The sequence below is a fragment of the Culex quinquefasciatus genome, chromosome 2, assembly GCF_015732765.1.
Source record: "Culex quinquefasciatus strain JHB chromosome 2, VPISU_Cqui_1.0_pri_paternal, whole genome shotgun sequence".
In the NCBI taxonomy this organism is placed as follows: Eukaryota; Metazoa; Arthropoda; class Insecta; order Diptera; family Culicidae; genus Culex; species Culex quinquefasciatus.
In genome coordinates, this window is record NC_051862.1 from 3,513,674 (window position 1) to 3,529,338 (window position 15,665).

Below are 15,665 nucleotides of genomic sequence, written 5' to 3' on the forward strand. Positions count from 1 at the left end.
ATGAACACCCCTATGGGGTAATTTGGACATGCCTTGTGGGGTAATTTGGACATGCCTTGTGGGGTAAAATGGACATACCTTGTGGGGTAATATGAACACCTTTTGTGGGGTAATTTGGACACATGTTGAAGAATAAGTTTAACATTTGATTTTTTGAGCATGTTTTTTATCCTTCAACCTGGTTTTGTAATTGCTTTATATTTTGAAGTGTTGTTTTGTTCACAATATTTCATCAAAGGTTTAAATAATGATTTTGTGATAGAACTATAATTCAATAGGAAGATAACAAATAGTTCAGTGTAGTCAACTTAATTTAATCATTAATACTGATTTAAACATTGATTCTGGATTAAACACAGGTATTGTTTTTTGTGATTAAGGTATCGTTTATGTTTATATAAATCAATCTTTATATAGAATTTATTAGCCTGAAAATATTTTTTTCAATTTTACATTCTGTAGCCCTTCAAATTTAAATATTATTGTAAACCAGCATAGAAATGTCAAAGAAAGTAATTAAAAGCAATCAACATTAGAGTCTTGTTGAACGCCAAATGTACAGTAATCAGATTTTCATCAAATCGAATATTGGAATAAATTTATCTAAATTCAAAAATAGGGGTTTTGTGAAAGTTCTCATTGCTCACATTCCTTTTTGATTGTTTTGACATATTAAATCCCTCTAAATTTATCTAAATCCCTTTAAAAACTCATCCAACCATGAAAGTTACTTTTTTGTTGCCTGACAGGTAGACTTTCAGGTATGTCCAAATTACCCCACAAGCCATGTCCAAATTACCCCCATAGCATTTTCTATCATAAATTGCAATTTTTGATAATACAAATGAATAAAATGCACAATTTTTATACGTACATATCTCAGGCATCGTCCAAGCAACCCCTTAAACAAAAATGTCCACTTTTTGCCATATAACCCTGCAAAACCTTATTTCCTAACCTTCAAATATTAGAATTTAAGGCAGTGCCAACCGGCCTTTGGAAACTTTTACATATTATACCAAAACTACTTAACCTATTCCAACTTTTTTGGTTTGTCCATACTCCTAGGCCATTACTTGTACTAGCCTTATCACTTAAATTACCGTTTTCACTTTATATCCGAAGAAAACGTGATTTTTAAAGGGGTGTCCAAATTACCCCCACTGTCCATATTACCCCAAACTCCCCTATTTTTTCTGATATTACAATGAAAAAAATGCTAAAACTGCATTATTTACCACAAAAGAAAAGTTGTGATTCCAAGTTCAAACAAAAATATTGATCTAGATAAAGCATTTTTTATTAGAATTTCCAGTTTAAAATATCAAAAGGTCTAATAAACATATTTTTATTTAATTTTTTTGCTTTTTGGATGTATTTGAAACCGTCTTGAGTCAGGGGTATTCAGAAATACCCAAAATACAAAAATTAAAAATGTTGATTGATGGACGTTTTCAGAAACAAAAAAGAAATTGTTTTCAATATTGTCCTAAAGTCTTGTTATTTTTTGTACATCGATTAAAAACAGGTTTAAGAAAATTTCTGATAACTGTTGTTGATTTTTACGCAGAAAAAAACAAACAAATTTACAAGATAAAATTTTATGATGGCTCAACTATGGTCCCCATGGAACGAGCTGTCTATGAAAGTTACTTTCTTTCAGGAAAGGCCGATATAATTAGCAATTTAAGCCTTATTGCAGGTCCAAATTAATTATTAAGTGTATTTTTATTCAAAAAAGGAAAAAGGGAAGGGGAAATAAACTTAGAAAAATATTTGCATCGCAAAAAAAATTCAATCTTGAAAGAATTTTTCCTAATTGGTATGATAAATCACTTTTCGAATACTTTATGTTTATACATAAAAAAATTCAACTTGAAATGTGATTTTATTTCCAAATTTAATTATTTCAATTCGTTAGCAATTAAGTTTCATCAAACTGAGATATGAAAATAAAGACATTTCTAAATTTCAACATGTTTACTCGACTTAAAACATAGAAGAAGTCAGAACCGCGACCATATTTGACTCCTTACTTGTTTTTTTATCTAATCAATTGTTAAGACAAATTAAACAAGTCGATTATTTTTTAATACTATATTGATTTTCAGAAAAAAATAAGATTTTTTTTGCCTAAAATGTACATTAAAAATATTCGGGATGAAATAAAAACTAATGTTTTCCCAAATTAACTTGTTCCAACGGTACTCACTCGGTCACTCTTGCAAAAGTAAAAAGGTAAAAAGGACCAACGAGGATTCAGGGGTAATTGCCACAAGTGAATATATCTCCTTTCCTGACATCCTCATTACTCTCTCACACTCGGTGTGGCAACAGAAAACTGCCGGTCAGCCGGTGCTGGTTGCAAAAAAAGAAAGCTTCTTGCCCACTCTAACAAACCCCAGGACATAAATTACCAACCGTGTGATCTATAATGTGCCCGACGTGAATGTGTGTGTATGTTTGTGCTGCCCCACTTAAGGACCTTTCTCTCTGTGTGTGTTAAAACAGGTAGCACAAATGAAGGCGCTTTCGTGCTGTGTTTGTTGCATAACTTCAGGTTGGGGAAACTTTTTTTTATCGTTTCAAGCTTTGTGTTTTTCTCTGACCACATGAGATTCAACCCCCCCTTCCCCCCTCCCTGCTGATGAAGGACCTCTTCTCTCCCTGCACGTCACTAACAAAACACTCACTTTTGATACACACAAACGCTCGCACATTTCCTGCTCTGTTTGTCCTGTTGTGTCCTTTTGAATGGTGTGAAGAGAACTCACAGAGCAGCTACTGTCTATTGTGTCGCGTTGTCCCCCCCTCCCCCGCCCAACCCAGCGCTGCTTGTTGATGGCAGCAACAAAAAGGAAGACGTCACGTCGTGACTGCCAGCTCCCCAGGAAGGAAGAGGACAACAGTGGAAAATCACTTCCGGTGAGGAAGAAAGTAACTGAAGATGACACGAAGGACAGTAAAAATATAACCGAATTTGCAAACTAAAAATTATTTCAAACTAAACAAATCAAAATATTATTTTGAGAGAAGAATTGTCCAAATTTCAATAAAACATTTCAACCAGATTTTTCACCGTGCCCCCGTCATTCACACCCACACTGGAAATCAAAGGGAGCATCATCGTCGCAGGAAATAGTGGGGAAAATTGGATGAACGACGACGACGACGATATACGGAGGAATCGTTCCCCGGGATAGCGATCAATCGATCATCAATCACTCGCCCCAGTCGTCGTCATCGTGTTGTTGCACACGGCTTGATGCCCACCTAATGGGGCACATTATCGCTCAATGGTGGTGATTTAGGAGGAAACATTCGGGAAATCAGTCTTATTTTTTGTGTGTGTGCCCTGTGAGACTGTCTGGACGATTTGAGACGATTTCTTTTTTGATGAGGAGAGTTTGACGATAAATCGGAAAAGATTTTATGATGAAATCGAAAGTGTATTTGCAATCAGTGTAACCATCATATCAAACAGATGGCAATGAGTTCAGTTTTGCCTTCCTCACCTCACTGAGGCAAGGCTATAAAATCACTCGAAAAATGAACTTCTTAAATACGACTCCTAGATATACCTTCACGTATACCTATCGACTCAGAATCAAATTCTGAACAATTGTCTGTGGGGATGTGTGTAGACATGATTTTTTTTCCACACGATTATCTCAGAACTGGCTGAACCGATTTTGGCCGGATCCACCTTATTCTGTTCGTTTTGGGGTCCCCTAAGACCCTATTAAATTTTATTCTGTTTAATGAAGTACTTTTAAAGTTATGCCAAGAAAAAGTTTTTTTGTAGCTGCAAAAAAGGGTGATTTTTGCATAACCTCAAAGGCCGGATCTTTTTGCTTACGCGCGAGAGTCGCGCAGCATGCGTAGGGATTTTGGTCCACGCGGGGGATTGGCAGCCACACCCCCTTGCATGCGTATCGCCCGGTTGCCACATTGCTTAAGCAGTGTCTGCGTTTCTTCTGGAAAAAAATCTGTATTGATTATGTTGCTGCATCATTTTGTCTCGACAAAGATTTACACGAACTTTTTAATTTTTTTTTATAACTCATGAGACTTTTCTCCTTTATTTTGGAGAGTTGGTAAAAAAATAATTAAAAATTGCTGTTCAAGTAAAATCAATAATTATAAAAAATAAATGAAAAAAATAAAATAAAAAAAACTCTCAAATTAATTTGTAAATACAACCTAAAATACAACATGAATGCGAGGAAGGCACCAACCACCTTAAGGTGGATTAAGTAACGTTTTTTAAAGCAGGTTGAATCCAATATTTTCATAATGTTTAATTTAAAAAAGAAGTTTGATGAAATAAGTAAAATACAGTGGACTCTCTGGCTGTCGATCTTCTCGATATCAATGTTGCTCCAGCTGTCAATAAAATTTCCAGTCCCTTCAAGAAGATTGCTTTGATTTTTCGTTCTATAATTTGAGAACTCCCTCTCTCGACGGTCCCTTCAATATCGTTAACGAGAGAGTCCACTGTATTTGCATTTTTCTGTGTGAGGCCGCTGTAAATATTTTTTGAAGTTTTTGTCCCTCGACTCTGACCAAAGTCCGTTTCTTATGTAATTAGGTGTTTCAAAAACATCTAAGTATCAACATTGGATTGGAATTTCATCAAATTCAAAATATTTTTCTACCAGCTTAAACATGCTTAATATGATTATCAATACAAAAATTGTTTTCAGTTGATTAAACTTCTATAGTCATTAAATTTTTCAAGTCTTTGGAAAAAAATGCCCCCTGAATTTTTTGGATCAATTTTGAACGGGTGACATAAACATTGAAAAATATTTTCAACAGCCTTATTAAAATGGATTTAAAATAAAAAATATCGTTTTATTTATGACTAAAAAACTGAAAAATTATTAAAGAAAAGTTCCTTGGCTTGATTCAGATCTTTGTTCTAGCATCAGAAAATGATAAGGACTGAAACTGATATGAAAATCTAATATCGGTCAACACACAAATTTTAAACAACTGAAAACGAAAAACGATTAAAATTGCATTGCATTGCAGATCTTATTTCTGATTTTTGTTCCCCTTTTCAAATTCAAAATTCATTTTACTTTTAAAAACTCAAAATAAACCATAGGGCGAATCAAAACAAACTCAAATTATCTTTCTAATTGAATAACTTGCTATTTAAATCAATTAAAGCCTTTTTAATCGAAAAACAAATTTTGAATTTTGGTAGCAGAGAGAAAATTAAATCATAAATTTATTGATATTTTGCAAATTTTTGATTTAAGAATAACTGTAATGAAATATACCCATTTTAATCACTCTAAGCCGTTCGACCAATTCTCATCACTTTTTCAGTTTTTCGCTATTAAATCAACATTTTTGGATACGTCAATAATGGAAAGTTGCTTGCTCACTTTAATTTGTGCTATTTGTTACATTGGAACAGCCAAAAACACTTTATGAAAGCTGTAATGTATGATCAAAGTGCTGATAGGCCGATAATAGAAATAGGCTGAGAAATGGTATATTTCCCCTATTCTTCATGTAAACTTATGTCAAAAACATAAACAATGACTTTTATATCCCGCCGTCTGACATGCATGATTTTTAAAACCCGCCAAACAAATCGCAGCAAACTGGTTGTTGTTAACCTATTTTTTAGTTTGGTGAAAATTTTTGACGGGCGTGAAAGGGATTGGTTCCAGGATTGGTTACTAGTACATATTTTTGCTTTTTTATTGGTAATATTATTTAGTTTTCTTTTCACTAATTTAAACACGTTCTCTACAGCTTTCAAAATGATATCGCTCCAATCCATTGGAAGCTCGTGCCGTCACCGAGCACACATCAACCAGACCGGAACGCATTCCGGATCCCATCTTAAAAGGCCTGGAAAAGGCTCCTTGCCTAGCTCGACCAAGCGCCAACTGCCCTCAAGAACTATTTTTGCTCCTGGAATACCCCCGTGAATTGTGCCGCTCGGATTGTGATAAATTTCATTTCGACGTCCGACGTACAGTGCCACGGTTGGAGCGGTTAAGTTTGAGTCTTGGTTTCCCAACGAAAATAGGAGACCGCGGATGAATTGCAGGGCCGACAAGGACTGCTAGAGTGATAATTAGAAGAGATAATGGTTCTAGATTGCCGGTGGAGCTTTACAATGGCAGTCAAGAAGTGCGCGTTTCCAGTGTGCCATACCGCTGTAAAAAAATTCTGGATGTAAATTTATAATATTATGATCTACCTAGTGATAAGCTTGATTTAAAAAATAAAACTACGTTTCTTATTTTTAATTTGTCTTTCATTATCACCTAACTCGCTTCGACACTTTTTTCAAAATTTTCCAAGATCGACAAATAAAAAATATGGCTAATCAAAATCGATATTATTTCGAATTCAAACACACTCTTCAACGACAAGATCCACACCCCCTCCTAAAAACATATTTATTTCACTTGCAAATTTGAAAATTACACATAAATAACAAATTAAACATCATTAGGCTTCTGCTTCTGCTTGAATTCCAACATTTTGATGAACATTTATTTAATTTCCACTCCACGGTCCGCCGGAAGTGGTGAGGTGGATTACTTCACTTTTCATTTTGCATCCGGAACCACAAAAACAATTTTTGAGTTTTCTCCTGTTTTATTCGGTCTTGTTAAACCGGACCTCGAAAGAACACCACCGTTTCAATAGAAAACAATTTTATTTTGACAAGTACTTTTCCAATTTTCTCCAAGCAACCCCCAGTGTGCTGCGATTTGTTTGGCGGGGTTTAAAAATCATGCATGCCAAACGGCGGGATTTAAAAGTCATTGTTTATGTTTTTGACATTAGTTTACATAAAGAATAAAGCATTTTGTGATACTTTTTGTTTCAAAATTAAAAAAAATCAGGCTGGGAACTTACAACTTAATTTTTTTTTCCAAGAATAAAGGTATGAGTTTTTTGTTTTTGTGTTTTTGTTCACAAATTCTAAAAGTCAAATTAAAAATCAAAAATTTTTATGTCATTTTTTTCCAAAAATCGACTAAGCGTTTTCTAAATAAAATTTCAGATGGTATTTTCCAAAATCATTATGTTTGCTTAAAAACGTATTTTTACACTGTCGATCACAAACATATTTTAAACCAGGGGTGCTCAAAGTTTTTGGAGGCCGGGCCAAATTTTAAGCTCAAATGAGCTTGCGGGCCAAATTTACCAAATAGACTATTCAAAAAAAAAATAATTACGTTACTTTAATTTAAAGGACAAGAAAATACATCTATCAGCTGGGTTTTTTGAAATGTCAGTAATTTTGTGAACTATTTCGTTAATTAAAAATAATAGAAAACACTAAATGACAGTTTTCCATCAGTATTGTTGATTTTATTTAGTAATCTGAACAATTCATGTAACGGCGTAATTTCATCATTAAATTAAGTGGGACTAAAGAAAATTAGTTGATAGCCAGAAATTCAACATTTTGTCGCTTGTGTGCTACCTTGTGACATGTCTGCCATAATAAGATAGGGCGTGTCACAAGATAGTACACAAGCGGCGATTTAAAAAATGTTAGCAAATGTTTTAAGTATCCGTAGAGTTGAATTGCAATCATTATTTCCTAAAAATATAAAATTTGACGAAAAAATATTCCAGCGAAAAAAAAAAACTAAATAAAATTCACTGAATTTCTAATATTTTTTTGATAAACCCAAGCATTCTCACTTCAAATTCCATTGAAATTTTAAAGTTTTTAGGAAAAATATTTCCTCTATTAATCCCTGATTTTTTTAGCAAATTTTTAATAATATGGAGGAGGGGATGGTGCAACACTCAGTGCACTGCAGTAGCCCTATTCCTCCGATTTCGACATTTTGTATGCCTTCCTAAGTCAAATTTAAACGTTTTATAAATGTTTTCAAAAATGTTTGATAAAAGTTTCACTCATATTGCAACGTGTGAAGTTGTTTTAATTATTAAGATTTTTGGACATTTCTTATCCTAAAATGGGGATCAAAATAAAAATAAATCATTAGTTTTTTATCAACAAAAAATGAAAAGGTTAGCACAAAGAAAGTTAAAAAAAAAACCTTAATTTTGAAAAAGTATAAAATCACATTAGAAGTGGTCAACGGGCCATTTTACATGATCATTCAAAATGGGTCCGCGGGCCACAAAAAATCATCTCACGGGCCACGTTTGGCCCGCGGGCCATACTTTGGTCACCCCTGTTTTAAACTATACATTTTTTTTATTTGAATGATATTCCATCAACTAGTTGATTTTTCAAATCAAATTTTTCAAATCAAATTTTTCAAATGATATTTTTCAAATGATATTTTTCAAATGATATTTTTCAAATGATAATTTTCAAATGATATTTTGCGAATGATATTTTTTAAATGTTATTTTTCAATTAATATTTTTTAAACTATATTTTTCAAATTATATTTTTCAAATGATATTTTTCAAACGATATTTTTCAAATGATATTTTTCAAATGATATTTTATAAATGATATTTTTCAAATGATATTTTATAAATGATATTTTTTCAAATGATATTTTACAAATGAGATTTTTACAAATGATATTTCTTAAAAAGTATTTTTTTGAATGATATTTTTCAAATATTTCTTTTTCAAATTATAATTTTATAATGATATTTTTAAATTTTTGATTTATTAGAGAAAAATTGGGCAATCTTTTTTCAAGAATATTATTTTGCCTATAAAACTGTGTCGTTGAAGAACTTGGAGTTTATTTTTTTCAATAATTGTGTCCATGACAATTTGGTTTTTTTTTTAAATTCAATTTTGAGTTTAACTGATGGATATTTTATATTATATCTAGATTACTTTTTCAAAATAATCAATTCGCCATGGGTTTCCTATGTACATAGGACCTTTTAAAAAGTAAGCGAGATATTATATTGATTGCTTTATTAGGCCGATGCAAATATTTAATCAAGTTTTAGCCCCTCGACTCTTGCGTGGTCGAGGAAAATTGCGAAAAAAAAAACTTTTTGCTGTACTTTTTTTTTAATTACCTGAAATTCAATGAAAAAATTAAAATGAGTGTTGAAAAAAGTGTTTTTATACCTGTCCAGTTGTTTTGCCATCATTAGTTTTCAAAATATCTAAGTATTGTTGAAAATTTTATTTTTTTTGCGAAAAATAAAATTTTTGCGGTGCTGTACATTGGAATTGCATAAAAATTCAAAACATGTTTAAACAAGCCCAAACATGCTAAATATGATTATCAACGCAGAAAAATGCATTTCAGTTGATTAGACATCTTGTTTCATGGAAATTTTGAAGTTTTTTGGAAAAATATTTCTTTTGCCCCCTGATTTTTCAGACCAATTTTGAAGGGGGGGCTGCGACATAAACTTTGAAAAATATTTGCAACGGCCTTATTTGAAAAAAAAAAAATTCTGTTGACTCAAAATTTTAAAAATATTTGCAACAGTTATTGCAGAAAACCCCAAATGAAATCTATTTAATGTAGCGTTTTTTAAAGCGTTCGATTTTTGTAACTATATTTCTTGCTATATACATAAATTATGTGTGCTTTGTAGATTTTCAGACTTGAACAAGAAAAAAAATGATATTTTACCATGGGAGACTTTTAAATTTGGTGTTTCGTAGCCCAACAACATAGTAGTAATACTATTTAATTTTTTGGCTCTTTTTTCGAAGCAACACTTAAATTTTAATTAAATTGGCTCATGAAATGAATATTTCCGACGAAATATTAACTAAATTATTGTAAATTTTTGAGTAAAACAAATAGATGACGGGCAACTAACCCAAAATAAATAAGCAGGAGCAACTTATTGCAAATCTTCAAGCATTTTCAAATCCACTTTAAGGGTGCACAGCAACCGAAGAAGTTGTTGTCTTCTTATTCCAAATTTGTCAAACTTACGGACCCAATCCTGAAAGAATCTGATTGTCAAAATGGTCAAACTTTATTGTAAATAACTTTGAAGACTGTAATTTAGGGGATGAATAAAAAATCATATCGATAGTTCCCGTATTTTTGAAGATACTAAAATTTCTTTAACAGAAATCTGGGTGCAAAAGCGTTGGTTGATGTGTACCGTTAAATCACTTAAAAAATATAATTGCAAAAGATAACTGCCTAAACCAAATAGAACTTGGGCTATAACATAAAACTATGCCTTAAAATTGTCTAAAATTCCTTTATAATCTTAAGGCAAGGAAAGAAAAACTGATAATTCAAGGGGTTTTTGTAATGATTTGTTAATAGGTTTCTAAAACAATTATTGAAACTCAATTTATATTCTTACCTCAGAATTATTAATATTTTTATAAGTTAAATAGAAGTTGTAAGTCTAACTTATATGATGACATAAAAATATATGAAAAAATAACAAAATATTTTGCATCAAACATGAAAAAATTTCATTCATCATCTTAAAGTACCGTTCCATGAAGGTAGCAGTTTGCAAAAGTAAACGACCTTTTACCCCTCCCCCTCCTTCGGTGAGGTCAAGACAACTTTATCCGGCGAGAGTGAGGAGGCAAGTTCACCACCCCCAAAGTATCATATTCATCATCGTCAGCTGCTGCTGCTGCTCAGCTTGTTTCTGGAAGTTTTCCCCTGCTGACCTGCGAGGGAGGGGGTAAGAAATGCAAGTCGGAACCACCCCCGAGGAAAAGGCAAGGTGACAGCTCCAGGAAGCACAACCACGTCCGAATGTCAACTGCACACGCTGCACACAGGCCATGCTGCTGCTGCTGTTTCATCGTTTGCAAAATGGAATATATTATACCTCGGGAGACAGTTTGCTCCCCCACCTGGAAAAGTTCCAGGTTTTTCTCCCAAGACGGAGCTGACCAGAAAGGTGCAAAACCACGGCGGGAAACCTCCTCTCGACTCGGTCGGTCGGCGGTTCTTCAACTCCATTAATATTCATTAAAAGTGTGAAGAAAAAAGTTTTGGCCCTTTCCTTTATTATGTGGTAGGAAAAGTATCTTCTTTAAGACTAAGAAAACGAGATTTTTTTTCTACCCCCACTTTCCACAAAAGTCTTGATTGAAGAACGAAATTGAACGCGCGAACAAAAGAAATGCATTTTCCCTTCCACGTGAAAACAATAACTCCGATCCTATTTGTTCACCGACCCCCTAAAGGGAGTAGGGAGGAAAAAAGGAAACTGGTCACTTCCCGGAGACTTAAATGAGGTGGAAATAACCGCCAATCTCAACCCCCTTTGCCACAAACTTTCAACTCGTTTTTCTTGCGTTTGTTATCTCGTCTGCATCTCTGAATCAAAACCCCTTCTTCCTTTTTTAAGGTGAGCACGATAATGATATGGCAGCCCAAGATGGTTGCGGGAAAAAGGTTGTAACGCAAACACACACACATCTCACCGAGAGGTAGAAGAAACTGTTTTCGAGCAAATAAATTGAACTCCGTCTCTTTTGGCGAAAGACATCATTATTTTCAGTTTGGCGCTGCTGGTTGGATGGGCTGGCAGCGACAAATAATGACCACCCACTGCGGGCAACCAGGTTCAGTTCAGGTGGGGTGTGAGTGTGATATCGGTGGTTCGAGTGGGAAATGTAATGGAAATGATTCAGATTTTGGAAGGTGGATGTTTGTTTAAAGGTTTATGATTGGCACAAATTCATTTTCTGAAGAAATTGGTTTAAAAGAAGATATGTATAAGATTTTCTGGTGATTTTTTATCATACTTTTTTATATTTTTTCCTATAACTTTAAAATTCTTCAAAGACTAAATTACTTAACAGAATTGCAAAACTCTATAAAATTCTTAAACTTCAAAAGTAATGGTAATATTTAATTTTAAAGTAGTAAAGATTTTTTTTAATTCTCCCGCCATTTTTTAGTCTTTATAAAATGGCCTTTCTAAATAAGAAAAGTTTACTTGAGGCATTGTAAATGGGTCATTCTCTGTCAATTTTAACTAAATCGGACAAAAATGCCCCAAACTCTCTTCGATTTGCGTGAAATCTTGTCCTAAGGGGTATATCGGTCCTTAAATACATTATCGAGGTCATTTTTAGGATTTGAAAAAAAATCACATGAAGCCATTCGCAACGAAATCGGCAAATTAACACCACTTTTGAATTTTTTTTGACTCAAACTTTATGGAGGCCAAAGAAGCCATTTTGTGTCATTGGTTCACCCATATAAGGAATCATACAATTTTGGCAGCTGTCCATTAGGGTGCCCAGAATATGGGACTTTTTTCAAAACCTCGCTCCACAAGCTGATTATTGTTCTTTGACCTATTTTAGGACTCTGGGCCAAATATGAGCAAAATCGGTCATCATTTACCCATTGATACTCGGAGGTGAAGTTTGTACGGGAAAAATCGAAAAAATGTATGGAAAACTCAAGTTTCTTACGGTTTGGTCTGCACGGTGCGCTACTTCCATCCAAATATTCTCAAAAGTGAGATTCTTATTGGAAATTTAGTGCTCTAGAACTTTGTAGAACATACCAAAGCTGTAAAACTCGATCCTGAAAAGTTATTAACGATTTAAAAATGTCATTTTTGTATGAAAAACATTTTTTTTTTGCAACTTTAGGCTAGATTATCAATGGGTTAATCTTAACCAAATTCGCTCAAAATTTACACAGATGCTTAAAATAACCCAAAAAACTGTTTTCCGCTTGTGGAGGAGGGGGTCATTTTTTCTGGGCACCCTTATGCACATCTACGAAATCGGCCAATTGAGACCATTTTTATTTTTTTTGTATTTTTTATTTGGCTCAAACTTTTTGGAAGCAAAAGGCTTCATACAATTTTGAGAGTTGTCCATACAAAAATGGTACTTAAATATTCGAAAATCTGTAACTTATGAATGAATTTTCTGATCGATTTCGCGTCTTTGGCAAAATTGTCGATATTGATGTTGTCGATGTTTAATTTATCTTTTTTACACAAAAATTTAATTTTCCTGCATCCGCATTTTTATTTTGTGAGTTGCGTTTTTAGTCCCCTAAAACATGACTAAAAACGCAACTTTTGAGCCATAGAAAAGTATTGAGAAAAAATTTGCCGACGAGTTATGATAAAAAACTTTGTTTTTCTGGAAAACATAGAAATTTCATCCAACAAAATTGTTTGACTTCAGTTTTTAACGTAAAATCAGATTAGCAATCGAACAGATTTTTTTTTTTATAAAGCGCACCTTTCTAAGATATCGTCGCTTGTGTGCTCTCTTGTGACACCTCTGCTGTAAAAAGATAGGAAGTGTCACAAGATAGCACACAAGCCACGATATAGCCACTTAAAGTTTATTTTTAACTGAAAAAAATCAAGGTTTTCGATTTTTTGACAAGTTTCTATGATTGTTCATATCTGAAAATATTTAAAAAAAATGCAATTAAAAAAGAAACATTTGTAAAATTTTATGATTTCCTTGAAATTTTTTTTTTAAGATTTTGGAATCGAAACTAACATTGCAAATAGGCGTAATATTGAATGTTTGGCCTTTTCTTGATTCGAATGAAACTGTTCATCCGTTTCCTAAGTAAAAAATGCCATTTTGCATCGTTAGTTATTCCATAAAATGCTCCATACCATTTTCGGTCAAAAAAAAAAAATCACAAAATGGGCATGGTAATATTCGAAAATCTGTTTCTTGAGAAGAGACTTTCTGATTCTGATAATTTTAGGTTTTGAATAGGACTTTTTAGAAATATACGTACCTAAAAAAATGTTTTTATTTGACTTTTTATCATTAAAAGTTAATTTAAACAACTAAAAAAATTCAGGTGCCGATGATGTCCTTTGAAAAAAAAAAAATCTGGTTTTTGGAAAATCTGAATTATTGGCAGACATAATTTTGAAAATCTTCTAGGATGTAAAATTAAATTAGCTGTTGAAATTGACTTTACATTTTTTTTTAAAGTGCATTGTTTTCAAGTTATTGGGATTTTTTTTTGGAAATTAAAAAAATAGAAAATTTTCCATATTTATTCTTTTCTATCTTTGTTGATAAAACTACTGGTTGCTGAGATACAGCTTCTAGAAGTTTTAATTTTTATACAAAATAAGTTTTTCTAAGTGTCATCTGAGCAGTTCTCTACGGAATCGGTCTTTTTTCTTTAATTTTAATTTTTGTTTTTTTTTAATCCGGCTGAAACTTTTTTGGTGCCTTTGGTATGCCCAAAGAAGCAATTTTGCATCATTAGTTTGTCCATATAATTTTCCATACAAATTTGGCAGCTGTCCATACAAAAATGATATGTAAAAATTCAAAAATCTGTATCTTTTGAAGGATTTTTTTTGATCGATTTGGTGTCTTCGGCAAAGTTGTAGGTATGGATATGGACTACACTGAAAAAAAAAATGATACATTTCAAATGGGCGTAATATTGAATGTTTAGCCCGTTTGAAATTTTAAATCTTGATTTAAAATTTTTGAAAATATTTTTTTCGAAGAGATCGGAAAATTTCACGAATGTTTCATGTTTTAACATTGTAAATCGGACCATTAGTTGCTGAGATATCGACATTAGAAAATGGTGGGTTGTTTGGGTGAGACTTAGAAAACATCAATTTTCCTGTTTTTTAACCTTTGCATGGCAATATCTCAGCAACTATGGGTCGTATCAACAAAGTTCAATAAAGCAAAATATAGAGAATTTTCTCAGCTTTTTAAAAATATTTTTTTCAAGAGTGCACCCAAAGTTAAAGAACGAGGGGATAGTCCTCACGAAAAGAAACATGAGGAAAGTACTATTTTGCGTGAGTAAAGTCCTCTCGCGTGTTCATTCGTTCATTGGAACAGTTCATCCTATTGAGTGGCTTATATGGACAAATGACCGCCACTTAGTTACCGAACCATGGTGGCTCATACGGCAAAGGCACGGTTCAATATGCCGAAGGTCTTGGGTTCGAGTCTCGGTACCGGTACTTTTTTTTTTGATAGATGAACTTTTTTTTGAAGATGAACCATGAGTAAAGTACTCTCGGTAATTTCGGGATTTATCCTCTCCGTCCGCACACAGTACCATTTTACTACCGAATCGTGCTCTTTATCCTCTCGTATGCCGATACCCAGTTCTGGGTGTGGGCAAACATGGGCACTAATTTAAAAAAATGAAAAACTGCGACTATTTTCAAAAAAGTTACCTAAAAATGGTTATAACTTGAAAACGGTGCACTTTATCAAAATTTCACTAAAGTACTTTTTGATTGCAAATTCGATTTTACATCGAAAAATGAAGTTGAAAAATTTTTGCGACCAATATTTCGATTTTTTGAAAAAATCTGTATTGATTCAAAAATTCATAACTCGGTCAAAGATTTTTTGCCCATTCTGGAAATTTCTGAAAAGTTGGCATTTTATGTCCTCTAAAACATATCTAAAAATAAAAAAAAAATAAAAATAGTGTTTTTTTGCAAATCAAGTTTTTGTGACAAAAAGTTTAATAAAAAATCACCAAAAATTTTTTTACGGTGTATCATTTTTTTTTCAGTGTAGTCCATATCCATACCTACAACTTTGCCGAAGACACCAAATCGATCAAAAAATTCCTTCAAAAGATACAGATTTTTTAATTTTCACATATCATTTTTGTATGGACAGCTGCCAAATTTGTATGGAAAATTATATGGACAAACTAATGATGCAAAATGGCTTCTTTGGGCATACCGAAGGCACCAAAAATGTTTCAGCCGGATTA